The following is a 6693-nucleotide window of genomic DNA, read 5'->3' as shown; positions in this document are numbered from 1 at the left end:
GAGGGGCGATGACGGCGGCGCACCTTCGGCTCGCTTCAGTGCTTGTAGTCGTCGCTAGGTGGTCTACGGATCTGGTTGTAATTTCTACAATTTCTGGTATTCGTTGTACTGCCATGTTTAAAGATGAATAGATCGGAAATTTTCTTGCAAAAAAAAAAGGTAAGACCGAGGGAGATACCCTCTTTTTTTAAAGAAAAATGTCATGTCATGGAGTAAATTGCAGAAAACCACCACTTTGAGGGCTAGGTTTTCAGAAAACACTAGGTTACAGTTTCTTGACAAATTGCACCATGTCTTGTGTAATCTTTTTGCAAAAACCACCGATTGGCGGATCTGGCTCGGTTAAGTGCGTTTATGACAGATGGGGCCCCTATTTCGCTGATGTGGCATAGCGTTTTACCAAAGACAACATTACATGGGTAAAAATGCGAAAACACCCCCAACACTATTGTCAAAAAGCGAAAACACCCCCAACACTATTACCAAAGACAGCATTACATGAGACATTGATGCTCGTTCTCCACTACTAGTACTGATGAAGAACAAACACAGAGCAAGAACCGATTTTTTCAGACAGAAATGAAACCAAACCAAATCAAGTGGTGGCAACGGCGGGCGGGCTAGCAGCCGGAGATCTTGGCCTTGAGGATGGTGCACTAGGTCTTCTGGAAGGCGGTGGCGGCAACGTCCGGGTCGACGAGCTGCAGCCGAAGCGGGCAGACGACCCCCAGGGGGCACTTGGCCTTGCGGCCCTTGTACTGCATCACCGTGTCCAGCCGCACCTCCACCTCGAACACGCCGGCGTCCTTCTGCTTGGCGAACTCCGCCGCGCCGGCCGCCGTCAGCTTGGGCAGGGCGCGGCCGACGGCGCCGACCCTGAGGCGCACCGTGGTCTCCTTCCGGGCGCCGAGGTCGAGGGCGACCCCGATTTGCCCTCCAGTGCGAGGAGCCGCCCAACACCGGCTGCCGGATCCGGCGAGGGGTGCCGCCCCCTCCCCCCGATTTGGCCTGCTGCGTGAGGAGGCGCCCGACGCTGGCTGCGTTGACCGCCCCAACCAGTTGCGAGGATGAACGTGGGCTGATTGCTTTTTCCTTTTTGATTTAGGGGTGTCTCTGTAAAATCTGTGGACGAGTTTGTAAAATTATATTAAAATTGACTTGGCACGAAATGTTACGCCACGTAGGCAAAAAAGGGCTCCATCTATCATAAACGCGCTTAACCGAGCCAAATCCGCCGATTAGTGGTTTTTGCAAAACAATTACGCTAGACGTGGTGCTTTCTGCAGCGAATCTGTATCCTAGTGTTTTTCGCAAATCTAGTCCTCAGAGTGGTGGTTTTATGCAATTTACTCCATGTCATGTTAGGTCCTTGTTTTGGCGTGGGCATAAGTAGTGCACGTCACGTTCTTATGTACAATATGCTATTATTCCCATGACAATCATAAAGCCTTCACAGAAGCTTCTTTTTTCCTGCTGGAAAAACTTTCAATCTATTCATATTCAATCATAGCAATTATAGCAGTACAACGAACACCAAAATTAATAAAAATTACATCTAGATCCATATACCACCTAGCAACGTCCACAAGAACTAAAGCAAGCCGAAGGAGCGCCGTCGTCATCGCCCATACCTCCCTGGAGTTGTGCAAAATTTGTTATAGTAGACAGCCGGAAAGTCATCGTGCTAAGGCCTCATAGGGCGAGCGCACCAGAACAGCAACCACCGCCGACGAAGAGTAGCGCAGATTGAAAGGATCCAACCTTATTCTATCTTCAGGGAGCCGCCGTCGTCTCACCTTCCTGAGCAGAACACAAGCCCTAAAAAAATTCAAAAATATAAAAAAGAAGCCTTCCCGCCGGCAAGGACCGGGATCCATCGTGCCCCCATGGCCCTAAGGCCACCGGAGACGAGACGGACCGGCGGCGCCGCAGGCAAGAGGTAGAGAAACCCTAGCAGGCTTTTCTTGGAGAGGAGGCACTTTACTCAAGTTTCTTACCAATGTATTTTCCATATGTACTCATTACTTGTAAGCTGGAGAGGGTTATGTTTCATTTCCAAGATTTCGTTGAAAACTTCTCATCTATTCGTCAAACATCATGATGGTAGAAAGAACGCTAGCGGCAATTACAATCACCGGAGCGAGCTGAAGGCGCGCCGCCGTCCCTCACCGTAGCCGGGGAAACCTTGTTATAGTAGACAGTTGGAAAAGTCGCCGTGCTAAGACCCAAACGGACTAGCGGACCAGAGATGCAATTATTGCCGGTGAAGAGAAACGTATATCAGAAGGATCCAATCTGTGGATACACGAGGGTAGACTAATAAAGAGTGGATCCATGCAGATCGACCGAAGACAAACACCAATCGAATCCCTCAAGATCCGTCAGAGACACCTCCACACGCCCTCTGACGATGCAAGATGCACCGTCGGGACGATGGCTAGGAGGGGAGAACTTTATTTCATCTTTCGGGAGCCGCCGCAGCCTTGCCTTCTTGAGCAAGACACAAATCATAAACAAACTAAAAAAACCCGCATGAAAATGAAGCAAGAGCCCTCCCATCAGCAAGGGCCAAGATCTACCACTTCTCAATGACCCTAAGGCCACAAGAGACGAGGCAGGTCAACGACGCCACCAGTGGGTGGCTTGGAAACCCTAGACGACTGAATTTGCTCATGAGGAGAAGAATTGTCTGCCATTTCTAAGATCTTTGGAACAATGCATTATTGGTTTTTCTTGGAGCTAAAACTCTGTCTCTCAGGATGGGCATTCACGCGAAGCGAGTATAGATATGCTGAAATTGTCTTTGTGATTGACTGTTACTTGTGCACCTTCACCTCTCTCCATTACGATAATCACATGGCGTTCACCAAAAAAAGAAAGAAAAGTCATTGACTCAAGTAGTTTCCATTTCATGGATGTTTTTTTCTATTCGCATGTGGGATTGAAATCTTCTGACGTACCACATCCTACTGCAGTCCATTGTCCATCGACAACAGGTTTCAACGTACACCAATTCAGCGATTCATGCTCCTGCAGACACGCCCAATCTTACGCAAAATGAGAGTGTAGATGGCAACTAAGGCGGCAGCAAATCGAGGCATGAAGAGGTGTTCCAGGCGGATGGTTCAGCAACAACTCCGCATGCGCATCAAAGCTGAAAAGGATCCAACTTTTGAAGTTACGGGTCGCATCTTCCCGCAACAACGCTACTGCAACAACAAATCTAGTTAAAGGCGGCCATACAGTGTCACTTGTTTTTTTCCTGATGAGTCCTAGTCCTAGTTGGGTTGCACAACTATTGGACACCATATCGTAGCATCACCGCACTTGAACAATTTGTTGTGTTTCTTTGAGTTCTCGTGCCTCATTTTTCTGTTTAAATATGGTCGACTGGTATTAGAAGGTGCACACATAAATATCCACATAGATATGTTGTGGACCCTTGGTGCCTTAAGTGTCGTCGCCTTTGTAAAGTTCTTGGTGACATCGATGCTCACATATAGGCATTTCTCTGCCACACATAGAGGAGGAATGAGGAACTAATGTTTTTGTGTACTGTAGCAACTGACTTGGTCACATGTTGACGCGGTGAAATTGATCCTCTAACTTTAAAATTTTGAAGTTTGGTAGCTGGTAACATAACGTTTCATGTGACAAGAAATTGTCTAGGCGTGGTTGTGTGTTGTTTCACATGGTGTATATATATGTTGCTCTATGGTGTTAGCACGCCTCACCACCTTCAACGACAGTCGGTTTGGCACAATTCAAAGCAGCGATATTGTTCAACTTCAAAATACCCCTCTTCTAATTTTCATGGCTGAATTTTGATCTAGAAAATGATAAACAAGTCAGTTAGCTCTACATTTTTACCAGATGAATTGCGCCGTTGGTTCACTAAGATGAAGAATGAGTTGCAACACTCCTCTTTCTACCTGGCTAGCCTTCTGATCAAGCCCGCCATACTTATCGGGCACAGCCATGTATCGCTTCATGCGAGACAAAACGAGACCTCGCCTACGGAGCCTTGTCCCAATCACCAATAATGGCCGGCCAAACTTCCTAGTTAGTTCTTTTTTATATATATTTCTTCATTCACACATTTTTCCTTTGTTTATATCTTTGAAAAAACTCTAAATACATATATTCCAAAACCTAATTTACTTTATAAAATTAATTTGAAAATGTTAAGACAGTCTAAAACTTTTCTTAGCATAATTTTAAAAAATGCTGATAGCTCTCAAGAAAAATGCTTGTGACTTTTACAGTATGTTCACGTCTTTCAAAAAATTATACATGGCATTGTTTTGAAAATGTATATACAAGGGTAAAAAAATGTTCTTCTAATTCAAATAAAAGTTTTGTACCACCCAGTAAAATGTACATACATTATAAATAATGTTCACGTGCTTCAAAAAATATGTTTCTGAAATTTTAAAATATTTTTATACAATATATTAAAAACAGGTGTAGTTTAAAAAAGGTTTCATATCATTAAAAAATGTTTCAATGTGTGTTTGAAAAAAATTAACATGTACTCAAAAAACAAATTCAATGCATGTGGTTGAAAAAAAATTAATCATGTATTTGAAAAATATGAAATATAAAAGTATTTTATATGTATAATAAAAATATACAATGTGTATGAAAAAATTTAGACATCAAATTAAATATTTTCAAAAATGTTGATCATGATTTGTAAAAAAATTCTGATTTATATAAAAAATAGGAAAGTATTGGACATGTGTTGAATGAAAAGATCGACTAAAAAATAAAAATAAAAACGAAAGAAAACTGGTGAAAACCTTAGAAAAAACAAACTATATTGCAAACCTTAGAAAAATATCTGATTTTTTATTTGTATTTTATTGATCAAAATATTCATGTTTACATCTTCAAATATCACTGAAATATATTGCAAACAATTCACCAACCAATGAGCGGGGTATCATCTAGTGTATCTTAATACTCGTGTCTTTTCAAATATACTATACTACAAATAAAGTTAGGCATTTATTTGCAAACTATAAATGCCTTCCTTATTAGTAATATAGTAATAAGTTTATTCATTTTCCTTCATTTTTACCCTTGTTTCTTCGTGTTTCAAATTTAATGTCCCTTTTACTACTTTTCACAGTTTTTATTGTTCTATTTCAAATATCTTCTATTGTGCTCTAGTTCCCTATTATTTATTAATTTTTTGTGGTCTAATTGATCACAATTTGCTTAGCATATCCTGATTTCACCATGGAGCAACTTTATCGTTAAGGTAGATTTTTTTATGGTAGAACATTTTATTCTTAATATGGTACACTAATAAAAATTGTTCTAACGTCACACAAGTGCTTCAACTATTTGTAACATTCAACATTTCTCTCGTGAATTTGGAATATATTTTGGGAACGATTGTCTCCTGACTCTGGAAATTTTTAATTATTGCAAAGCTAGGGCATTTTTCTTGTGAATTATATTTTTCCTGAACATAGAACATCTTATATCTTGAAGATACAACATCTCTTAGCTACTTTAAGCTAGACCATTTTTCCGAAGGATATGGAATATCTATTATTATTAATATGAATATTTTCTCATGAAGTTGGAATATGCCTTATTTTAAGAGGAACATTTTCTTATAGAGCTGAGCACTGTTGTGTTATATCTTTAGTGAATCTAGAATATTTTTCCTCCGAACTAGAATCTTCTTTTAAATGTTTTGTTTGATTCCATGTTTCCAAAACTTTTGAAAAGATGTTCTGATAATGCCATGACCTTAGGTTATAGTCAAGGAGGACAAACTAGACTAGCAACCAAAGGGCGGCTCAGGCGCATGACACGTCCAGATGCTATACCAAATTTGCTCATCATCTGGATTGGAGTATAAGAGATGTATATTTAATATATAGACCTTGTAAATCGACCGGACGCATGTAACTGAAGGAAATATGCCCTAGAGGCAATAATAAAGTTATTATTTATTTCCTCATATCATGATAAATGTTTATTATTCATGCTAGAATTGTATTAAAAACATAATACATGTGTGAATACATAGACAAACATAGTGTCACTAGTATGCCTCTACTTGACTAGCTCGTTAATCGAAGATGGTTAAGTTTCCTAGCCATGGACATGAGTTGTCATTTGATTAACGGGATCACATTATTAGGAGAATAATGTGATTGACTTGACCCATTCCATTAGCTTAGCACTTGATCGTTCACTATGTTGCTATTGCTTTCTTCATGACTTATACATGTTCCTATTACTATGAGATTATGCAACTCCCGTTTACCGGAGGAACACTTTGTGTGCTACCAAACGTCACAACGTAACTGGATGATTATAAAGGTGCTCTACAGGTGTCTCCGAAGGTACTTGTTGGGTTGGCGTATTTCGAGATTAGGATTTGTCACTCCGATTGTCGGAGAGGTATCTCTGGGCCCTCTCGGTAATGCACATCACTATACGCCTTCCAAGCATTGTGACTAATGTGTTGGTTGCGAGATGATGTATTACGGAATGAGTAAAGAGACTTGCCAGTAACGAGATTGAACTAGGTATTGAGATACCGACGATCGAATCTCGGGCAAGTAACATACCGATGACAAAGGGAACAACGTATGTTATTATGCGGTTTGACCGATAAAGATCTTCGTAGAATATGTAGGAGCCAATATGAGCATCCAGGTTCCGCTA

At 40.9% G+C, this 6693-nt stretch overlaps 1 pseudogene; it reads right to left on the bottom strand.

The window, feature by feature from the left end:
• Positions 1-334: 334 nt before the first annotated feature.
• Positions 335-1142, bottom strand: LOC123142692 (uncharacterized; annotated as a pseudogene).
• Between the last annotated feature and the right edge of the window lie 5551 nt (positions 1143-6693).

The sequence above is a fragment of the Triticum aestivum genome, chromosome 6D, assembly GCF_018294505.1.
Source record: "Triticum aestivum cultivar Chinese Spring chromosome 6D, IWGSC CS RefSeq v2.1, whole genome shotgun sequence".
NCBI classification, from domain to species: Eukaryota; Viridiplantae; Streptophyta; class Magnoliopsida; order Poales; family Poaceae; genus Triticum; species Triticum aestivum.
The sequence above is the reverse complement of the archived record's forward strand: the minus strand, read 5'-3'. Positions and strand labels throughout refer to the sequence as shown.